Below are 23,342 nucleotides of genomic sequence, written 5' to 3' on the forward strand. Positions count from 1 at the left end.
TCATTCTTCATTGAAAAAAGCACATCCTTAAAGAAAACATTTTAAAAGTCACCATAGTATCATGCTACCTAATTCCATTATTTTAACTTTTTGATAATACCTCTAGCATGTATTAATATTCATCACATTCAATCATTGTGAAACTGTTTTTATTTACTTTTATTTAAATTATAGTGCATTTCTCCATTTTCAACTTACTCTTTCTAAATATTTGCTTAATAGTTTTATAAATTGATACAGTATAATTTATTAAACGTTCGCCTGAGGTTGATACATTTTACGCAAATTTTGTCTTTTTTTTATCTTAAAGATGACGAACATTTTTGTTTATATATCTTTGGTTTCTCTGCATTAGTTACTTACAGAAAAAATTCTAGAAGTGGAAATACTGGGGTATGAACTATTTTTGTGTCTTCTGCTTCAGAATTCTTTTCAAAATGAGTGCTATGGTTTGTAATTATAAACATTATCTTAACTACTCCAGACTGAAATTGAGTTCCTCTAAGTAGTTACTTGGTTTGAACTATTACCCAAGACTTTGTACTTTGGGGAAATCAGTATTTTCATTGCCTTGCCAAGGGTTTCAAGCTTTATAAGTCAAATGCTGGTTTCTTGCCTTGAAAGTTCCCCCTTGAACCAATCAGTCTTATTTTTCATAGGCAGTGAACTTTTAAAAGCCTGTCTAGTTTCATCTTCCTATCCCTCTTCATGAATCTGATTAGATTAATATAGATTTCCCCCCTCAAGGATGCATAAATGGCTCAAGGGTATCATTTTAAATGGATGATCAAGCCCAACTTTGCACTTCTCTGTAAGAGGCACATTCCTAGTCTGAGAGTGAAGTGGTGTAATCTCTCTACCCAGATGGAGTTGCCTCTAGCGTAAGTGTAGACTCTTAAAAACCCACTGACCATTTCATGAATACTTTGGACATTAGTTGGTGAAGTAACTATAATAAGAAAAATGCTAACTTCAATGCAGATCCCCTCTCACTCTCCCATATAACAAAAATAACTACTCTTTTTTCCCTTGGATCAGAAAAAGTGTGTTTGACTCTGTCAGAATGAGTCTCTTAGGGATAGAGAAAACCTGTGTATTTTTCTCTGGCGTTAAGTTTACCTGACTCATGGGCAGATGCTTCCAAGTTATAGGCAAGGTAGTTAACACAGCCCTGGATGCTCCTAAAGGGACCTTGTCTAACCTGCTTGAGGTCTTTCCACCCTCTCATGTTTCTAACAAGACCATAAACCTAAATCTAAACACAGATAGTAAAATACAGGCCCATGGCTAGGTTCTGAGGTAGTCGTTCAGATGAATGGGAGTATACTTGTGTTCATTTCTTCCTTCAGATTATCATAACTATGAAAACACAAAATTTTAAAGTTCTGGTAGAATTCCTAAAGTTTATATAGAGTTGTCAGTAGAATTACGAAACCCAGGTTAAGAAACACATCAAGTTCAAGAGTCTCAAAAACTTTTTTGTAATGGCAAGATAGTAAACATTTAGGCTTTGAGAGCCATCTGGTCTTTCTCCTATTCAACTCTATTAGCATGAAAGCAGCCATAGACCATTTGTAAACAACTTATTATGGTTATGTTTTAATAAAACTTTACTTAAAAAAGGGGGGGGGGCACCAGATTTGGCCTGACAGCCACAATTTGTCAACCTCTACTCTACTGTGTGAATGAGAAAAACTCCTATTAGGGACCAACAGTTAGTGTAATGGCTATGTCACCAGACTCCCATGTAGTCGATCACAGTTCGAGTTCCAGACCTGGTGGCTTAAACTCACACCGGCCACGTGTGTGTGTGTGTGCCCAAGATTCCGAGCGGAGAATGGATTGCTTTCTGTCTCTCTGTCTCTCTCTCTGTCTGTCTGGCAAGTGCACGTGCCCTATAGCAAAAACCTCTCCAAAAAAAAAAGAAAGAAAACTTCCTATTAGACTTCTTACTACCTGTGGTCTGCAACCCCCGCTGTTTGTGTCTACAAGTTTGTTTGGTGCACATCATCAGTGTCTATCTTTACATATATATCATGCAATTTAGAAAGTTAATATTCATTCATCAAATATTGAATTCATTCAAAGTAACGTAGAATTCATTTTTCTTTTTCTTTTTTCTTTTTTTTTTTGTTCTGTCTACTTACAGTTGTATTCTTAATTAGCCCTGTCTCTTGTTAATATGACCCAGGGCCACATTTTCTTGATAATGTAGTTGGAATTGGTTAAAAGAATAAAAATTGGACAGTAGAAGGCAATACAAATCAGTTTCAAGAATTTCTGATGAGCAGTTAGATCCAATCTCTTCTTTAAGATCTGAGTAGAGGCTGCTTTGAATAGCTTCTCTAGGAGTCAGGGAAGAGTTGATGGAAAGGAAGCTGTTTCATGTAGCAGACATGTACTGAACTCAGAGTCTATTATTGGTGCCACCGATATTTAACTCAGTGACCTCGGGCAGGTTGCTTAATTTTTCTGGAACTTGGTTTTTTCTTCTATAAAGTAATTTATATTACATACATTGGATTAAGTGAGTCCTAAATATGCTCAAGCTTTGAATGTTCAAAATCTTGTTTCAATCTATCTCTTCCATCATGTCAGAAAAGAAGCAAAGGCCCCCATGGTTCAAATCCTGGATTTGGTGGCTTGCTTTCTCACTTTCCCTCGCTCTCTCTGCCTCTCTATGATCTAGTTTAGAGAGTTCTCCTCTTGTGTAATTCAAATTCCTGTGAAGTTCTCTCACTTTGGTTTTCCCTAAAACTAGGATATTATTTACATTAAGAACCACAATTATTATGAAAAGATTTTTGGCATAAAAGCTTTCCAACCAGTGTGAAAACCAGACATGCAACTACTAACTAAGATCCAAGGCAGATAGATGGAAACGGAAGGGTAAGCGACGTGTTGTGGGTGTGTAGGGAGAGGACATACTAATTCCGACAGGAAGAGGAAGTATTTGCATTGGGCCCTGAGGGATGAACAGATTTTTCATAAACATAGAAGGGCAGTGTTAGAAAGCTTTGCTAAAAGAGAGTGGCTCACATGGAAAATACAGTAGGTTTGAGGTTCTCTAGAAAAACAGCAGCAAGAGAATAGATGATAATTAGATAGATGATATTTGTTAGGAGAATTGGCTCATGTAGTTATGGAGGCAGAGAAGTCCCACAGTCTGCAGTCACAAAATGAAAAGCAAGGAAAGTGGTGGTACAATTTGGTCAGAAGGACTAAGAAGTAGGGGGAAATGGAGGACAGAGAGAAGGGGGAAGGTGATGATGTAAGGCCCGAAATCTGAAGGATTGATGGCTCAGCTCAAGGAGAGATCACATTGGCTGGCCCGTCTTCTGATCTTTTGTTCTGTTCACCTCAGTGGTTGGGTAATGCCTACCTTCATTGGGAAAGGTCATTTACTTTACTCCATTTGTCAGTTCAAATGCTCATCTCTTCCAGAAACACCCTCACAGACATACCCAGAAATAATATGCTAACAGCTACCTGGACATCTCTTAGCCCAGACAAGTTGTTACATAAAATTAACAATTACTGTGGGAGAATAAACATTAGCACCCTAGAGTCATAGGTCAAAATAGTATAATCTCGTGAGTAAATGTTTTGATTGGATCCGGGTTTTGTTTGTACCAATATCCAATGGTTCATTAACAGTAATTACTATAGCAAATATGCAATGATAATATTTTCATTACTTTTTTTTTAACATTCAGCATTTGTTTTTTATCTCTCAATTTGTTGTTCCTTCATAATCATGGATCCATGATTTAAAATAAAGCAAGTCAAAATGAAAGAATAGTGACTATGATAAGCCCAATGATTTAAATTAAAAAAAAAAAAAAAAAGACTATGAAGGGACCAGCAGTTAGCGTAATGGCTATGTCGCTGAACTCCCATGAAGCGACCAGTGGCTTAAACTCGCTCCAGGTGTGTGTGCATGCATCCCCAAGACCCTGAGAGGAGAATAGAGAAGAAGAGATTGCAGCGTGGCCATCCCCCCAGGGGGTGATTTCTCACTTTCTCTCTCTCTCTCTCTCTCTCTGTCTTTCTGGCAAGCTCATGCGCCCTATAGCAAAAACTTCTCAAAAAAAAAAAAAGACTATGAACAAGTGAGGTTTAAAAAATGGTAGGTAGGGACTGGCAGGTGGCATGGTAAGGGTGCTGGACTCCCACAGGGCTGACAACAGTTCAAGTCCCGGACCTGGCAGCTTGCTCTCTCTCTCTCTCTCTCTCTCTGTCTCTCAATTGTCAAACTTAAAAAATAATGATAACAAATAAATAATTCTTTTTTTAAAAATGGTAGGTACATTAATCTACCATAAAGCCTAGCATTGGCAATTTAGTTTCAGCAAAATATTACCTAGCACATGAAATGAATATCGCTAACTTCAATGTTACTGAATTGTTGTCTTGTTTGTATTTAATTATTATATTTTAATGGTCGTGTAATAAATATAAGTAGACATAAATACATAGCTTTTATGTTTGTACATTTTTATATAACACTATATTAAATATTTTGAGTCAAGTCATGGGATCTGATGGATTTTGTTAATGTTTTAATTACTCAAGTTTTCTCAATATCACATTAAATGAACTCAAAGTTTATTTCTTCAAATATAAAATGAAGATGGTAACTGTTTATTTCATAGGGCTAAGAGAATGAAATGAAATAATAGCTGAAGGAGATCTGCAAAGCACAAAGTAGCATAAAATCAAAAAGACAAAACAGTATTTACCATACAGCAGGCACAGTATAGAAACCAAACGGCCGCCCAGTATGTCCCTCTCAGCCTACATCCTCACGGCATTTGACAGGACTATACTTGCAGGTAAGAGTAATGACTCACAACTTAGATGTGTTCCTTGGGGATTCCTGTACCCACAACAGAATCTGATCTTCCTGATTGCATCACTCTGTCTGTAAACACATAAACACGCTCAAGTTTACTGAGGGCTCATCTCAGCTATTTGGAGCAAAACCCAGCCCAGGGTAAATGCTGCCAACTCATAAAGCTGAAACTTCCCAGAACTGTTTCCAAGCAGCTGGTGACAGAATACATCTAGCTGGACAGTCCTTTGACAAAGGCAGGTGGGCAAGATTTTCTATAGCATAGTTTTTTTGGTTGTATTTGGTTTTGGTTTTAGCATGAAAGGGTCCACAGGGTGTGCATTGCATAAAGCTCTGCAAATCCAGCCTGGACTCAGAGAGGTGGCTACATGCATAATAAGCAAGAGAGGCTTCAGTCCAAATGAAAGCATAGAGGACAGTGGTGGGGAGTCAGGGGTTCTTCATAAATCTGCTCACTAATGTTCAGGCATCAGTATGTACTGAATAGGGGGTAAGTCACTTTCATCAATTAAAATAAAATTTGAGGGACCCACCCAATTTGGTTGTGGCACTGGACTCCCACGTAGTCGACTACAGTTCAAGCCCCAGACCCAGTAGCTTAAAACTAACGCGGGATGTGTGTGCATGCATGCCCAAGATCCCGAGAGAAGAACAGTGAAGATATTGCAACATGGCTATCCACTCTGGGGGATGTTTTCTTACTTTCTGCCTCTTTGAATCTCTCTGTCTCTCTGGTGAGCATACATGCCCTGTAACAAAAAGCTCTCTAAAATAAATAAATAAATGTTTAAAATTTGAATAAGCTAAGCATTACCTAGAAATTGCAGAAGTTTATAATTTGATCTCTAGCACTAGTTTTTGTTTTTTGGGGGTCTTTCTTTCTTTTTCATTCAATTTAATTTTAATTTAATTTCTTCTATACATTCAATCATGTATGTCACTTAGTGAATGTTCTAACAGGAATACCTTTCTTACCAGTCTAGTTGGGATACTATACATGTTATCATCAACAGATAACAACCCATTTCCCGTGTCTTTGTCCCATAAATGTCTTTGCCTCTGTCAACCCATGTCCCATGTCTTTGTCCCATAAATGTCTTTGCCTCTGTATTTTTCTCCTTAATGTCTTTCCTCAGACTCTCGTCTTTCTCCCACCTTTTTCCCACACTGTATCTGGTATCTATAAACACTTTCTATGTTTCTATATTCTCTAGTCATTCAGTTTTGGCCACCTAGCACTAATTTTACCATTCAAGGTAAATTAATTTATACTTCTTGGGTGTCCAGAGGATGACTGGACACTGAAATTCTTGAATTTCAGTTGCATTTGTTTCAATAGCAGTAAAATTTTTCTCACTGAAAACTTAAGCTCCCAATAACTTTTTTTAACTTTCAGCATTTTATAAGATCAATTTATAAACTTCAACTTCCAACAATTTCCTCTGAACTATTATACTAACGACTTTGCTCTAAGTCACTTAACAAAATCAGTCTCTTCATTCTCAAATATATGACAAATTGCTCTAGCTAATTCATTCTTTTCAAGCAATATACTCTCCCAATTCACCAACAGTAAAAGGTTAAGCAATTAGACAGTTAAATTGTGTCAGTAATTGTTTGGGCTCCCTCTCTCACTCTTCCTGTTGGGTGGAGATTGATACAGCTACAGAATCATCTTATTTCCTTCTTTCCTGGACCACTTCCGGTACCAACTGTTGCAAGTTGGTAGTAATTTTGTATTTTCCAGAAGCCATCTCTGTGGCTGGCCTTGGCTTACTGAGTATTTACTAGGGATCAACAGCTGTGAAATAGTATGACTGGCCAGAGGAAGAAGCCAAACTAATAGAGACACAAAAAAACTTGATCAACCTCACAAGGAACTCTAGAGGATAATGACCCATCAGGGTTGTCCCACATGGAGCTGAAATAGCTTAGTCGTTGTACCCACCTTAATTAGTCACTGGATATAGGCTGTCCTGGAGTAAGATTGATTTTTACACTGAGGGAAACCCTGAAGGTCCCAACAACTTGAAGATATAAACTGTCAACTGGGGCAAAATAAATCATTTCTTAATGGGAATCTAAACAATACATCTTTGTACCCACCACAGTCCACCCCTTGCCCTGCTCAGATCAACTTCTTTATATTCATTTGGGAAACAACTCCTGTAGGATTCTAGAAAACATCTCTACCTGGGTAAACCCAATAGAAGTTTCATGGATTAAGTTCCCAACACTGGATCTATCATCAAGGACATAGCCAATAAATGGCATCTCCTTCTTCTGCTGTACCTGCTGATTCCTCTTTTCTTCAGTCATCACATCTGATGACTCCATTGATTAACCTGCTATTATGACTCAGACTCTCTTTCCTGAGAAATTTGAGTCCCTGGCCATCATCACCTCCTCAGGCCAAGGATGCAGCACTTTTTCATTTGCCATCACAACAGAGCTGAGGAATACCAAAAGGCACCCAAGTATATCACCTCATAGTCATATATTCAATACATCCCTCTTTGCTTTTGTTCTGTGATAGCATCCATACTTTTTTTTTGTTCATCAGGATCAATTAGACCTGCCTAGGTTATGACTCTTCTTCTGCTAGTCTCTGGACATAAGGAATTCGAACTATTCAATTGGCAGTCATAGCTTCATATTTAGTGGAATTGTGTTCTCTGCCAAAAAGTAAGCTCCTTTTGAGAAATACAACCTTTAACTATGAAGAGCCAGAGTGATGGGAATGGGAACTAAAAGCTACCTTTACTGCCCCCCAACAGTGAGCTCTGAGAGTGAAGGTAAATGGCACTACTCATGCTTTCCCCCTTAAGTTCCCAGGCCAGTATATTCTTTCTGTTGTGGGCATAGTGCCATTCAGAAATTTTTGATTCAATGTGCATGCTGGAGCTGGTGCCCTATCTTTTCAGATTATCATCTTTGAGAGGTCTCTCTAACTCTGTCTACAACAGATCATCCAAATGGTCTATCTGACTAGCAGCTTCTGAGTGGAGTAGTATGAAAGAACTTTGAAAAAAAAAATCTCTGGAAAATGGAACTAAAGGACAAGTTTCTTTGGTGCAGAAGAAATTGAAATCCATGCATAGCGTTTTCATAATATGCATTTTCAATGGACTTTCTATTTATCTCTTGTGTATGATATGACCAGTGGATCCCATGCTCATAGGTATCTCTCATACTTCCTTGCTGAGAAATGGGTTATTTGGTAGAATGACATCATGAAGGAAGTGGGTGGTAGGCAGAATAATGGGCTTTTTGATGAAAATATGAGTTATTTGAGGGAAAGGGAAATGTGTAATAAAAGAGGCTGAAGTCTGTGCTACCAAAAACCTTTTATCTTCCGTTGAGAATAAATATTTTAAAGTCAGAAGACAAATATTCCATAAGAGTGACACGTAAAAGAAAACAGACATGCCCTATGCCCTTTATTGAGTTGGGCTCTCCTAGAATAAGAAGACTTAAAAGCTAAAATGCACTTTAGAATCCTCTACTCCCTTTCCTTCCATTACGAATGGGAATCTGTGGCCCAGGCAGCAGAAGAGCCTTTCTTTGAGCAAAAGCACATGTTGATAGAGAGGTGAGGATGCATTTTCAGGTCTTTTCGCATTCAGTACGAGTCTAACTTCTTTTTGCTCTTCAGACATTTTTCAGTTTCCAACCATGCAGTGATTGTATTATCTTTGAAGACCTCCTCTTGGCTGACTTTACCTACCCCTTCATCTCCTACCCATGAGATTGAGGCCCTTAGAGAAAGTCCCTGGTGCTCTGCCAGCTCCTCCCTCAAGGGCCTCCAGTACAGTAGCCCTGTCCCTGCCATCTTCTGTAGCACTTCTGCCCTGATTTCCCTGTGGATTAGGGGCAGACTAGCAAAGCTGCTGTGTGCTCAGACCCATGCTGGCTGGCTGTTCAGAGTTGGGCAGTCCCGCTCTTCATTCCCTGGAGCTTCTGGCTGAACTGCCTCCCTCCAGTCTGCCTCTGCTGTGCTTTTCCATCACTGCAGAATCTTTACTTCAGGAGAAGTATCCACAGGTGTGTCCTGGCTATGGGCAGCAAGGGGATTTCAACAAACTAGTGTATTGGATCAGTGTCTGCTACTGTTATAAAAGCAAGTCTCCATCTTATACTTCCGTCCCTGTGGCCTATGACTTCTCACAAACTATGAGGTAGGTACTATTGTTTTCTTATTTATCAGATAAGAAAAATGATTGGGGCCAGATGATGGCACACTAATAAGACATGACAGCATGGCCAAGTTCTTTCTGAGTATGCCAAGCATACATATGCCCATGATACAGAGATTGCTGAGGCTGGAGTTGAATCACAGCATGGGGAACCTTTAGGGATACCTGTTGCTCTCTCTCTCTCTCTCTCTCTCTCTCTCATGGAAATAAATAAATAAATACACTTTTTGAAAAAATGATTCTTATGGAACTGGCCTCATGGCATAGTTCTTAAGGGGGTCAGAGTCCACATGTCAAGCCAAGTGGTTGAAATTATGACCCCAGTGGCTTGGAAAACACTCCAGGCATGCGTGCATGCCTGTCCCAAATCCTGACAGAATAGAGAATGGAAGAGAAGGGACTGAGGTGTGAGCATGCTCCATTAGGAGGTGCTTTCTCCCTCTCTTTCTGTCTCTATTTCTGGCAAATGTATGTACCCTCTGGCAGATTTTTTTTAATGATACTTGTGGAGGTTTAATTTTTTTTTAATTTAACTTGCCAGAAGGCATGCACGCCTGCTGGAGAGAGAGAAAGAAGGAAAGTGAGAAAGCACCATACATAGTCGTACCACAATCCTTTCTCCTCCATTTCTCCCACCTTTCAGAATTTTGAAAATGCATGCTCTTGTTCCCAGCATGTCTCTTAAACCACCGGGTTTGAAGTTAAATAGTATATCCAAGTTCATACAACTTACAGGTGTCAGTTATGATTCAAACCCAAATCCATCCTCTTCATCACTGCTCCAGAAAGTGCATGCACTCAGCCTCAGACCTTTAGCCACAAAAACACTTTCTCTCAGTAAGGATCCAGAGTCAGGATACTCTGGGTTCACTTGATTGGAATCACCCCTCAACCGTGAATCCTCTCATGAAACATCAAGAAGGCAGAGCTTCTGAGAGACTGAGGGCAAAGCCTGGCCCCTCTGGTATAAAACTCAAAATTCAGACCCATGGTGGAGACTCTCCTCCTGGCCTTCTGTTCCAAGCATTTAAACTTGGCTGTCACATGACCCTTTTCTTCAGTTCTAAAAACCTGGTTTTTATAGTTTGTTTTATTTATAATAAGGCATGTACACATGGAAGAGAGAGACACACACATAGAAGCACACTTAATAGGGTCTTCTCATGCTGGGATCCCTCTTCTCCAGACCTCGAGATCCTAGGCATGCACCAAGCATGTTTTCAGACAAACCCAGGGATTCAAACTCATGGTTGTCCAGATGATATCCAGCACTAGGTCTAGTTTGCTACTGGTGCCACTAAACTGAGCCTAAAAATTCTACTCTCAAAGCAGCATACTTCCCCTGAGCCCTTTCAAACTCCTTATGAAGCTCCATGGGTGTACCCTTCTGCAGTCTTCTCTAATTATTCCCGTGACAGCCCCAACTCCTTCCTTCCCACTGTGGGGCCTCAAAGAGAGAGGAGACAAAGTGGAATACAAGAAGTTCTAGTTTCACTCTGGAGAACTGGAGAAACAGAAATATTAAAACAAAACAAAAACACAGAGACTCAAAGACACCATGTAGAGTTTCCTTTATCTCAAAGAAAGTCTCTTTCATTTAAGAATTAAAATAATATGGGACCAGCAGTTTGCATGGTGGTTAAGCCACTGAACACTCCCATATGGCTGACCATGTTTCGAGTCCCAGACATGTAGCTTGCTTTCTCACTTTCCCTCTCTCTGTCTGTGTCTCTCTCTGGTCATATTAAAAATAAATGAATGGATTTCTCGCTTCCTGTCTCTCTGTCTCTGTCTGTCTTTCTGGTGAGTGTACACGCCCTATAGCAAAAACCTCTCAAATAAATAAATAAATAAATAAATAAATAAATAAAATGAATGGATCAATAAAATTAAATAAATAATTTTTTTTTAAAAAATTCAAGTAATATTATTAGAGTGATGTATGGGAATCGTTCTTTATTCTCTTTTAAATGCCTTTTTAGAGTATTTTGCTATCTCCTAGCATTCTATCAACAGCGTTTTGAAGTAGATGTTATTAGTTTGTTTGTTTTTCAGAAACAGAAACTGAACTTCAGAGTGACTGAGTCATTCTTCCATCATCATTGTGTGAGGAAAGTCTGAACACAGAGATTTTTAAATCCTCTAGTGATCGATAGTGCCCCAGAGAGAAATTTCTTTTAGGGACCCCCTCCTGATAAAGTTGCATCAGTGACCCCACCAAGGAAGGAGTTGGTATAGGGCCTGTTATCCCATGGGTCCCTTGATGAGCACAAAGCAGTGTACTTTCTGTAGAAATCGAGGTTCAACCAGTTTACCTTGACCTTCAGCCTATATATTTTCAGAAATTGTCTTGGGTTTTCAGATAGGATTTATAATCAGGATGGCATGCAGTAGTAGAAGGAAGGCTTGCCACAGATAAAGCTTGCTGGGGTTAAAAACAATAATTCCCTCAAATCCCACCTCCAGCATACCCCACTGCAGGTGTAGATGAGAATCTCCCAGGAGACAAAGGTCTACGCAGTAGCTTCCCTCCACCCCACCTCCTTTGTGAGAAGTTAAATAAACCCTGGCAGCCAATGTCTTGGCTCTCAGAGTTTCTGAGGAGGTCCTGGTCTGGTGGCCCAACAAAGAAGACCCTTGTTGGAGTCCATTTCCTCAAGTGCAACTCATGCCTTTGCCTTTAGGATATAGTTACTGGCTGTTAAACTGCAAATTCCTCTGAGAGGGCCATGTATTTAAAGCTCTTATCCTTGTTGTCTCTTTAAGACAAACACATTTCAGAATCTTTCCTGAGAATACTTTTGATGGGAAAATGAGAAGAGTCTGGCATCTCCACACTCCCTCTACAAAAAGATAAATGAATCCTGGGGAAAGGGAGAATGGAGAGGAAGACAGGGTCTCCCATTGATTGAGGTTGTATACTCTGTCGTGTTTGCTACAGGTCTGCAGGTATCTCAGGTGGACCAGTCAACATTCGCAGTTTGCAAGCAACAGAAAACTCACTCAGCTAAGCCAGACAGAGAAGGAGTTTGTTGGAATGCTATTAAGGAGAAGGCTGGAGAATAGTCTGGAAGTTGAGTACACAACCAATAACCCACAGAGACAATGGCGGTAGGAGTCCCACCCTGCAGTCAGCCAAGGCCCCCAACCCCCGAACACATCCAGGCCCTACTCCTGGTGCCACCAGGGCATACATAGTGCAGGGGAGAATTTCTCCAAAAGAGCAAAGAGTGCCGAGTGCTGGGCAGCCCTCCAATGGCAAATGCCCCCTATGTAGGGGGAAATCTGCTTTTTAGCTCTGTTTAGAGGAGAAACTTCACAAAAAAAAAAAAAAAAAAAAAAAAAAATTGCCCTCCTACCAGGGCAGATGGATTTTAATCTTCTAAATCCACTGAAAGGCGGTAGAGACGACATAGATTTTGAACCAGGCAAGTGAGCTCAAATCCTGGCTTGGTCACTTACTGGGTCCTTAACCTTCAGTAAATGACTACCTGTCAGGGCCTCAGTTTTCTCATCTATGAAATGGGAGTAACAAATCATGAAGTGGTTTGGGGGATTTTTTAAGGAAATAAAAATTTTTTAAGAATTGCTGGTCTAAAGCAGGAATTTGATTAAATTTCTTGAGCCTCTCCTCCTTCTGTTCCAGGCTTCTGGGTTATTGATGATCCATTGTCTCCAGCAAGGGGCATGGTGAGCATTAGGTCTCTGTAGTGGCTGGAATATCTTTCTCCAGGAGAGGAAGTTATACTGAGCCCACATCGGCACAGCAACCCTTTGGCAGCAGTACACTAGAATTTTAGATTTAGACCCAAATAGCACAGAGGTTGACTTGGTGACAGCTCGAGACACACACTGCCCATTGGCCAGCTCCACCTACCCTAGCAGCCCCAGCAGCTGAGAGCACTCCAGTTTGAAGGCAAAAACCAGAAGCAAGAAAGTACACATGACTGTTCTGGTCCAGCATACCAATCTAGACCAAACACAACATGTATATGTATTTTTTTAATCCAGAAAATTTTTTCTCTTCCCAAAGGAAAGAAATAGAGGATGCTCAGAGAAAAGAGGAAGCTCCCTTCTACGTATCCTTTACAGAACGAGAGTCTGAACACAGCACTTTCAAATACAATATTGCTCCCGGGTGGAACATGTTTGCAGAGAAAACTGCTGAATGCAATCTTCTACTTGCTTTACTTTTGAAATGTGGTAGTTGAACCCCAACACTGAAGTTAGGTGCATTATTTATACAGCTGCAGTTGTTAACAACAGCCTGAGTTCGGATATTCATTGCCTACCCAAATAAATATTTATCCAGGTTATTCGTTTGAATTTTAAAAATGTAGCCTGAAAAACATAGGTCCTGTGTTTGGACGCTCCCTCAGTCCTGGCTTTAACGGTTGGTCTTGAAAAAGACCCTTGTGAAAGACGACTCACAGCACGTCCTTCAGGAGCTAGCAGGAAGCCATCGTGAGCCACTTATATTTGAGACTTCTCTGAAGAGCTTTGTGCCTAGGACTTGGAAAAACACACGCTGCATTTATGGGAACATCAGTGATTACCTAGCCCCCTATAGGAATTTTCCAACAGACAAGTAAGAATCCTGGGGCATTCTGTGCCAGTTTTTCTCTTCGTTTTTATTTTACGATGATGATTATTATTAAATTCCCTCCCATACACACTTACACACACAGTTGGCTGTGTCCTGGGAATAAGGAAGAGTCAGGGAGGGTGTGATAAGCCAAATAACAACATGAAAACCCATCTACACTCTGCAAAACCAAGGTTCAATGCTCAGTGGGGCTGACAACTGCTTAGCCCCCACTGTTTGGAGAACTGTACAATTTGCTGAACAATCTACCTGCTAGACATACTCTCTGTGCAAGTTGGTTATCTTAATGGGCAACTGGTACCTATTTCTTTGAGAAAATTATTCTTTAGCAAAATTTCACATGCAAGTGCAAGTTAGTTTACACAATTACCCTTCAGCAAGGACTATTTACTTGGGACCAGCAGATGGTGTGATGGTCAAGTCGTTGGACTCCCACATAGTCAACCACAGTTCGAGTTCCAGACTCAGTAGCTTAAAATTCAGGTTGGGCACAGGTGCGAGTAATGTTCAAAATCCTGAGAGAAGAATGGAGGAGAAGGGACTGCGGCATGGACATCCTCCTGGGGGAAGATTTCTCAGTTTCTGTCTCTGTCTCTCTGGCAGGTGCACACACTCTATAGCAAAACTCTCTCAAAAAAAAGAGAACGATTTACTTTAGTCTTCTGTTTGCATTTATTTTTTGCATGAAATACATACTCTCATTTGAAATTTAGAATTTAGTTAAGCATTTGATGAGAATCTTAAGGTACATTTACCAGGAGTGATAGCAGAAGCAAAGTAAAGTGAATACCAGTTCTGCTGTTAAGTGGAACCTAAAGCTTTTGGATCCCCAAGCCAAGTGGGTTCACATCTGAAACATTGTTATCATCCTAGGAGGTATGTGGCTGCTTAGTAACCCTCCTTATCAATGATTCAGGCATTTCTGATTGTCTTATAAAAAGATAGCACCTTTAGAACTTCCTAACACTTCCTTACCAGATATAATAAAAAACAAATTTTAAAAGGTCAGCCTCAAGAAATATGCTTTCATTTATAAGAACAACATCTGGTTAGCAAGCCAACTAGGTCAAAAGATGTATAATAATTAGTGCTTAGAACAATGGTTCTCAAACTGGTGTGCCAGGATCTCCTAGAGAATTTCATAACAGCATGAGGGCCCAGGCTCTATTTCAAAGACTTGCTATAGACTTTATAACATGCCAATATTGAAGAAACAGTATTAGAGCCTACCACCCCCTGCCTCAGAACAACCAGAGACTCCTGGTTCTCAGGTATCCACCTTCTGATGCCAATCAAAATCAGATCAATGCCCGACCTTTCACAAGAATTGCTAAATAGAGTTCTTCAACACTTAATTGCAAACATGGACCCAGCTTCAAACATGCTCCCTGAGAGCCCACCTCAGCTCATCTACCTGTGTGCTGTGTGCACAGATGGGCTCTGGTGATAATGTTAGGGTTGTTGCTCCCATAAGACACATTCTACAAGAAGATGGACATTAGTGAGAGCAGAGAGCAGGTCCAAAGACTCATTGTCTCTGACGCTGGGGGGTTGGTTAGCTAATACAACTAACTGCAGTTGCAGAGCTGTGAGATGCTGAAGTTTATTTCCCCCCCAGAAAGCTATCATGGTATTTCTTTTGGGATTTTAAGAGTTCAGAAAGTCCTATACCTGGAGTAAAGATTGGATCTGACTATACAGATGGGACTTGAAATTCTGTGAAAATCAGGCTCCTTCCTAGAATGGTTTAGAAGACTCCTCCACTCTACAGGATTGGGTCAAGCAGGGTCAATATAATTGAGATGTGACTTCTCCAGAAACACACAAAAGGGAATAGAAAAAGTGAAGAATGATAACACTTGACCTGGAAATTCAAAAGTTTTAGGTTCTACCTAACAGCAGAATTGGCATTCACTTTATTTTGCTTCTATTATCACTCCTGGTAAACATACCCTAAGACAAGATACCCATCAAATACTTAAGTAAATTCTAAATTTCAGAAAATACTCTGAACTTTGACCCAATTTTCTCTCAAATTAATCTCCCCTTGACATAAACAGCAAGCTGACAAATATTTTGCTTTAGAAAAAAAAGTGACTTAATAAGTGGCAGTTTTTGATAAAGTTCTTAGAAGACACAATATATTCTTCCTTCAGTTAGAAGAGATGAGGAAAATTGCTGGTGTTCCCAGCAGTTCTGTTCAGAGACTTCATTTCTGCACATTCAGAAACCCCTGTACCACAAACCCATCCTGAAATCATAGCAAGAACCTGGACTCTGAGGCTGAAATTGTGCACAACAAAAATAAATCTTTACAACAAAGTCTAAAGGTAGTCCTCTCAAGCAAATAACACTTTTATATGTATTGTTTGCTGTTTCACACTGGAAAAGACAAGACTAATGGAAGACTGCACATCAAAATGTAGAAGGAATGGGCTTCGGTTCACACAGCCTGAGTTTGAGATCTGTTTCTACCATTCACCAACTACGTGGCCTCAGGGAAAGTTTCTTGCCCTGTCCAGACCTTAGTTCCCTCGTCTGCAAAATGAAGAGAATAAAGCTATTCCCTCATCAGGTTACTGGAAGGATTAAATTCAATGAAATTGTGCTTGTAACACAGGCCTAGCACAAAGTTCTCAGGAAGTGTTAGCCATCATTCTGGATCTGTAAGGAAATGAGACTACTCTATACTTTCAGCAAAAATCTCAAGTGAGTCTAAAGTTGGCAATTGTAAGAAAGAAAATGAAGCTCTGGGAGGTGGTAGAGTACCTGTTTTCTTTCTTTTTGTCTCTTCTTTCTTTCTTTCCCTCTTTCTTTTTCTTTCTCTTTCTTTTTTTCTTCTCTAGTTTTCCAGAGTGTGAAAAGAGGCAGTGAAAAAGAGAGGGAAAGTAAGAAAGCACTCCCCATGGGGCATGGTCACACCCCAGTCCTTTCTCCTCTATCTTTCCCTCTTTGGGTAATTTTGGTCATACATGCACACATACCCGGTGTGTTTCTCGAGTCATCAGGCCTGGGACTCAAACCATACACTTGGCCATTTGGGATCCATCACCTTAACCACCAGACTATAAGCTGGCCCATTTGTTATCTTTTCTATTAAATAAATAAATAAAAGCACAGAGAACTAAATCAATTATTTATTGAGCATCTAAACTACAAGGCAGTCCTTGATATTATTGAATTATTGGAAGTATTAGTATGGTCCCTACCCTAGAAGCTATACTCTAATTATATAGACAAATCATACAGCTGTCTAATTGTATAGAAAAAGAAATATTAAACATAAAACCCCACAATGCTTTGATAAAGAAAGAATGAGAAGAATAAGATTAGTGCACACTTGGAGAAATCTTCTGGAAAGGTGGAAGTATCAGGGAAGGACCCCGAGTAGCAATTAAGACGTCTGCATCTCTGTTTACATCAATGGGCATGAGGAATCCAAGCCTCCTAGGCCATACCCCTATCCCTTTACAGTTCTGTCTACCGGCATGCTGGCCCAGTCACACCTCTTTCCTAATCCACCAAACCTTTCCTCTATGCCCTCTGATCTCCTGACGTGAAACTGAAATCTTCTAAACCTCTTCTCTAGAAGTTTATATTTGTCAGAATTCTCTAGAGAGACAAAACAAATAGGATATGTGTATAGCTAAACATGAGGGAATTTATTAGGAGAATTTACTCATGCAATTATGGTAGCTAAGAAGTCCCATGACAGGCTGGTGACAGCTGGAGCCCCTGGGATGCTGGTAGCACAGCCCTGTTCAAATACAAAGGCCTCTGAAGCAGAAAAGTCAGTAATGTAACTTTCAGACTGAGAAAAAAAACACAAAAACTGAGAATCCCAGGGTGGTGATGGGATAGGTGAACTGATTTAAGTCCTGGGGTCAAAAGGCGGATGAGTCCTGAATTCTGATGCCCAAGACAAGAGGTGTCTACCCCTTTCTCAAAAGGAGACCAACCCACTTTCTGTATGTGTTCTCCCCAGGCTCCTTGCTCTTGGATGGTACTATCCACATTGAGCACAAATCATTACCCAGTCCGCTCAGACACACATGTTAATCTCTCTGAAAACACCCTCACCAACACCTAGAGTAATGTTTTACCAGGTTCCTAGGAATTCTCTGATTCAATGGAGTCGATACCTGAAATTCACCATCACAGAGTCCTTCCTTCTTGCTCTTACTACACTTAGCTCACTCCTCAAGAGTCTGACTCTCTTCAGTCCTTTCAAGTTGCAGCCACTTGTCATATTCGTATCCACTAGTCACCCACTGGGCCTGGCTCCTCGTGGCCTCCTGCAGGCTGCCCTCCCAAACCTCCAGCATTTTAAAGCACACATTGTCAAACAAGAACTTCTTGTTGTGGTCCCTTGTATATTTCCTATACCCATTCCCACCCCTGGAGATTTTAGCACTGGGATGATCATTCCTCCCATTGGCATTAATCCTGTGACGGATAGGAAAATCGCCCCCAAAGCTGTCCACATCCAAATCCCAGAAACCTGTGAATCTGTTACTTGATTACTATGGATTGAATTGTGTCTCCCTAAAATTCACATGTTGAGTTCTTAACTGTCAGTACCTCAGACTGTAACTCTGTTTGGGGAGTGGGCCTTTAGAGAGGTGATAAAGAGTAAAACAGGTATCCATTCTACCTGGATTTCTTATAAGAAGAGGAAATTTGGACATAGAGAGGGATCACAAGGATGCACAGGTACAGAGAAGAGTCTTCTTGTGAGGACGTAGAGAGATGGTGGCCATCTGTAGGCCAAGGAGAGACCTTAAAAAATTCTGAGCCTGGGCCAACCAGTTGCACAGAAGTAACTCAGTGCTCTGTAATGCTGGACCTTGTAGGGAAGTGCCAGTTTCATGTCCTGAGGCATCCCTGTACACAATGGCCATGTATGTGCTTGCATGTGATTTAGGCTAGCTACCCTCATGTTGGGAGTGGACTGTGATATGAAGAGCCCGTGTGAGTACTTCTTTCTCTCCTTCTCCTAGAAGAAATAAATAAACTGAAAGGAAGAAAAATAATCCAAACCTGCCAACACTTTGATCTTGAATTTAAAGCTTCCAGAAGTATGGGAGAAGAAATTTCTGTTACCTATGATACCAAATCTGTGGTATTTTGTGATGGAAGCCCTAGCAAACTAATATACATTGTCAAACTAATATACCTTGTCTTAATACTGCAGACAGTATTAAGATTGCTAGTGGACTGACTTAACAATATGGAAAGAATTATCCCAGTGCCCCCCAGTGTGATCACAGAAGTCCTTAAAAGTGAAGAGAGAAGCAGAGAGGTCAGAGTGACATGTTGAGAGAAGAATTCAACTCATCACTATGCTTTGAAGATGGAGGAAGGGACCACTGGCCAAGGAATATAGGTGGTCTCTAAAAGCTAATACGATTCTTGGCATAAGTCCTGGTGATTTTAGCATCCATACAGAACAGACATTCAATCCAATCTCCTCAATTTTCTCAGTTCCTTGAGTTTCTATCCTCCCAGGACCCTGTTCTTCATCTATCTCAGGCCCCTTCTCATGATCTCAATGTTGTCCCTACCTGCAATCCTTCCATGATTGCACTTTTAAGTTTCACACCCTGCCATCTCCATGTTCCTTTCCACTTCACTGCCTTGGGTCCAAAACTCAGACTCCAAAAGTGTTTCAAGTGTACTTTCTCTTATTATCACACTGTCCCCAGATGAGATGTCATTGACCCTATAATCAACCCTTAAATGTACACTCCTCACCTTAGCTATTTCCCACATATTCACGTGATAAAACCAAACCCTGGAAAAATCCACCCCTCTCACCTACTCTGTACCTGCATGCAAGCATCTGGCCACAGTTAGAGAAAAACACTGCTTTACTCATCAGCCTCAGCTTCGGTTAATGATTAATCATCTCAAGCTGACACTCATTGCTGTCAGAAATTCCTACCACATTCCCTTCCATTTACTCTTCCATTTACCTAGATGAACATTTAATATCTGAACACTGAACTGGAGACATCACCTCATACAGTAAGCCTTCCTTAACCTCTTTCTTGACCAACCCAAAGCTGTATGAGATACCTTTCCTAAGGGTCCTAGAATAATTCTGTGTGTATTTTGCACTCACTGCCATGGACTGAAATTATCCATAGACCCAGAGAATGGGAAAAACTCAGACAACGGAGACCAGGTGCTTTCCCATGACCTGCAGTTAGCCCAGAGTCCAACGCAGAGTAATACTCAGCAAATGATAAATAAGTGGATGGAGAAATTAAGAAACAGGGCCAGCTCTATGGCCAGATAGTTAAGGCAGTCAGATTCTACATAGTCAAACACACAGTCCCAGATCTAATGAATTCAAAAACATGCTCGGTACCTGTGGGTGTATGCTGAGAGGAAGGAGAAATGGAAGAGGAGGGATTGCAGTGTGGCCATTCCCATGAGGGACGTTTTCTCCTCTCCCTCATTTTCTGAGTCTCTGTCTCTCCCTGGAGAGTACACGTACCTTATTGCAAAATGAATGAATGAATGAATGATCAAATAAAGTAGAAGGAAAAGGACATCTAATAAACCAGACAACTTGCAACTTAGTTTTATTTTTTAATCTCTGAACTACATACTCCCCTGCCCCTGCCACAATTAGAAAGCAGGATTTCCATCTCACTCCCTAAGGCCAGTGCACTGAGTAAACATTCTGATACCATCGCTGAACGGCAGATTGGATATGTTTATTTAATTCAGGTGCTATTTCACTTTGAGATATTCTCCAGCTGGAACCATAAAATCTTAGAATATGATGGGGCCTACAAAGTCTTTTCATTTCATCTTCTGAGCTCATCCAGCCCAACCTGAGGATTAACCTTGGCTTCAGAGCAATTGTTTGGTATTTTGCTGGATTTGTTATTAAAATAACTATTTTTAAACACAGATTGTTTCACACATCAAAAAGATACTGGAAAAGAAAAATGTTCACCCTAAGAGAAACCAGTGAGAATGTTTGCTTTCACATACTCTTTGGATTTGAAAAATTAGGACAGGACTATAACACAAGGAGAGATGTGTGAACCAGAGTCAAGAAATCAAGGCCTGGTTGGCTCCTGCGTGAACTTGTGCAGACCACCGAGCCTTACTGCGTTTTTAACCCACACAATGGAGGTTATTATACCACCACTCTCCACTCCCAGCCCTTACTGCATTAGGTAATGCCTCTAACTACTCTGAGCTCCCTGGAGAGGGGGTATGAGCTAAATTATACTATTGTAAATTTTCCAACAACAGTGAGGAACTAACGGTCTTCTTTTTGGATTTTTTTTTTTTTCATTATAAACCACATGATTTGATCCAGCCAAGTTGAGGGAAATGTCCCTCATGATTTGACACAGCCAAGTTGTGAGAAATGCAGCTGATCATCCTAATATTTATGGGATAACAAATGGAAACTTCAGAATTTGGACTGCTTTTTACTAGAAAGTAAAATATGAAAACACAGAACACACAGCTTTTGTAAGTCACATCTTCGTCCTTCCCATGGTGGGTGTTTATTCATTCAAATGCACATTTATTCGACTCCTAAGTGCCAAGCACAGTGCTGTGTTAGGCCAGGGCAGATCAAGATGCTGAGATGTAGTACCTGCTCTACAAACACAGTGCAATGAGGTGAGGGAGACAAACACAAACAAATGACTACAGCAAGCATATTACTATGGTAACATGAATGCCTTCTTCCATGCCAATTCCCCTTCTAGTCAAGAGGCAAGTTGCTTTGGTCAATAAAGTTAGAGAAAATTATATAGGCAGAAGCATTTAATTGCCAGTGTGAGACCCTATGCAGTTTTCATCTGAAATCTTGATGACTGTGAAAGTGCATTAAAATTAAGGTGTAACACCGAGCCAACACAGGAGGATCAGCTACTCTGGAGACTCCTGTGAACCCACAGCAAATCTTGCATAAGATGGACCAGCATATGGTGTAATGGTTACGTTGCTGGACTCCCACGTAGTCGACCGCTGTTTGAGTCCTGGACCTGGCAGCTTAAAACACACCAGGTGAGTGTGCATGGGTGCCCAGAATCCTGAAAGGAGACTGGAGAAGGGCCATCCCCCTGGGTAGAGGGGTGATTTTTCCCTTTCTGTCTCTCTGTTTCTTTGGCAAGTACATGCACCCTATAGCAAACATTATTCTTAAAAAAAATTTTTTTACATCAAGAAATGCATCTTTGTTGTTTTAGAACTGTAAGATATATGGAGTGTTTGTTACTCATGTATCCTGACTAATAGAGGTGTATACAAAGTGTTTTAAAAATGAAGAAGAGGGATAAGAAACATCTGTGGAGGTGACACTCGAGGTGAATGAAAGACATACATGTGTCTGGCATGATTTTCAAGCTACCGGGTCTGGAACTCAAACCATAGTTGGCCATGTGTGAATCCAGTGCCTCAACCACCATGCTCCCTGTGGGCCCCTTGAATGGTTAATTTTATGTGTCAACTCAACTTGGCTAAGGAATGCTTAGATAGATGACAAAACTTTATTTCTGGGTGTGACTGTAAGCATGTTCAGAATAGCATTTGAAGTCGTGGACTAACAAACATTATGCTCCTCAGTGTGAGTGGAATCATCCAAACTGCTAAGGGCTTAATGGAACCAAAAAGGAGAAGAAAGGGAAAATTCCATTCTCTCTTCTTGAGCTGAGACATACGTCTGCTCCCCCTCTCAGACACTGATGCTCCTGGTTCTCAAGCCTTGGGACTCGAGGACTCCAGCAGCACCTCCTGCCCTGGTTGTCAGACCTTCCAACTTGACTTTAGAGTTACACCACTGACTTCCCTGGTTCTCTGGTTTTCAGACTCAGGTAAAATTATACCTCTAGCTTTTCTCTAGCTTACAGTCAGATCATGGGAATACTTGGCCTCTGTAACTGAGAGACCCAATTTCTTTAAGTATCTTATATAAATTTTTTATTTTTAATTGGCAGAAGACATGCACACTTACTGAACAGAGTGAGAAAGAAAGCACACACACCCCCTAAATGAGACATAGTCAAACTCCTTCCAGTTCCTTTCCTCCATTTCTCCTACCTGTCAGGATTTAGGGCACATATGCACATATGCTCAGCATGTTTTTCAGGCTGCTGGGGCCAGAATTCAAACCATGGTTAGCCCCGTGGAGTCCAGCTCCCATTGCACAGCTCTTAACCAGTAGGCTATGAGGATGGCAAATTTTATACCTATATATAACTGAATTCTGACAGATTATGTATATGTGTGTATGTATGTACATATGTGTATATATATATATGTGTGTGTGTGTATAGATATAGATATATATAGAGAGAGAGGAGAGAAAATGCAATAGGCCACTGAGTGTAGTCGTCCTGAAAAGTTTAAGCTGAGGAGTGGCAGGATCAAACTTGCTCACTGAGATCTTTTCAAGTTTATTTACTTATGAGCAAGAGGTCGAAAGAGAAAGACAGCACTTCAACGGGGTCGTGCGGCCACAGTCAGCTACAGCTGGCGCTCTACCGTAGGCAGACACATGCCTGGAAGTCTCTGGGCAGGAACCTGGACCCTGCCCATGTGGGTCAGCCTCACAGACCATCAGTTCACTTGGGGTGGTTATGTTGTCTACCCAGGGAGAGCTTCAGGGAAAGATGATTGAAAGGAGTGAAATTCATCCTGACCCAGATAG

Source organism: Tupaia chinensis, unplaced genomic scaffold, assembly GCF_000334495.1.
Source record: "Tupaia chinensis unplaced genomic scaffold, TupChi_1.0 Scaffold144262_1, whole genome shotgun sequence".
In the NCBI taxonomy this organism is placed as follows: domain Eukaryota; kingdom Metazoa; phylum Chordata; class Mammalia; order Scandentia; family Tupaiidae; genus Tupaia; species Tupaia belangeri.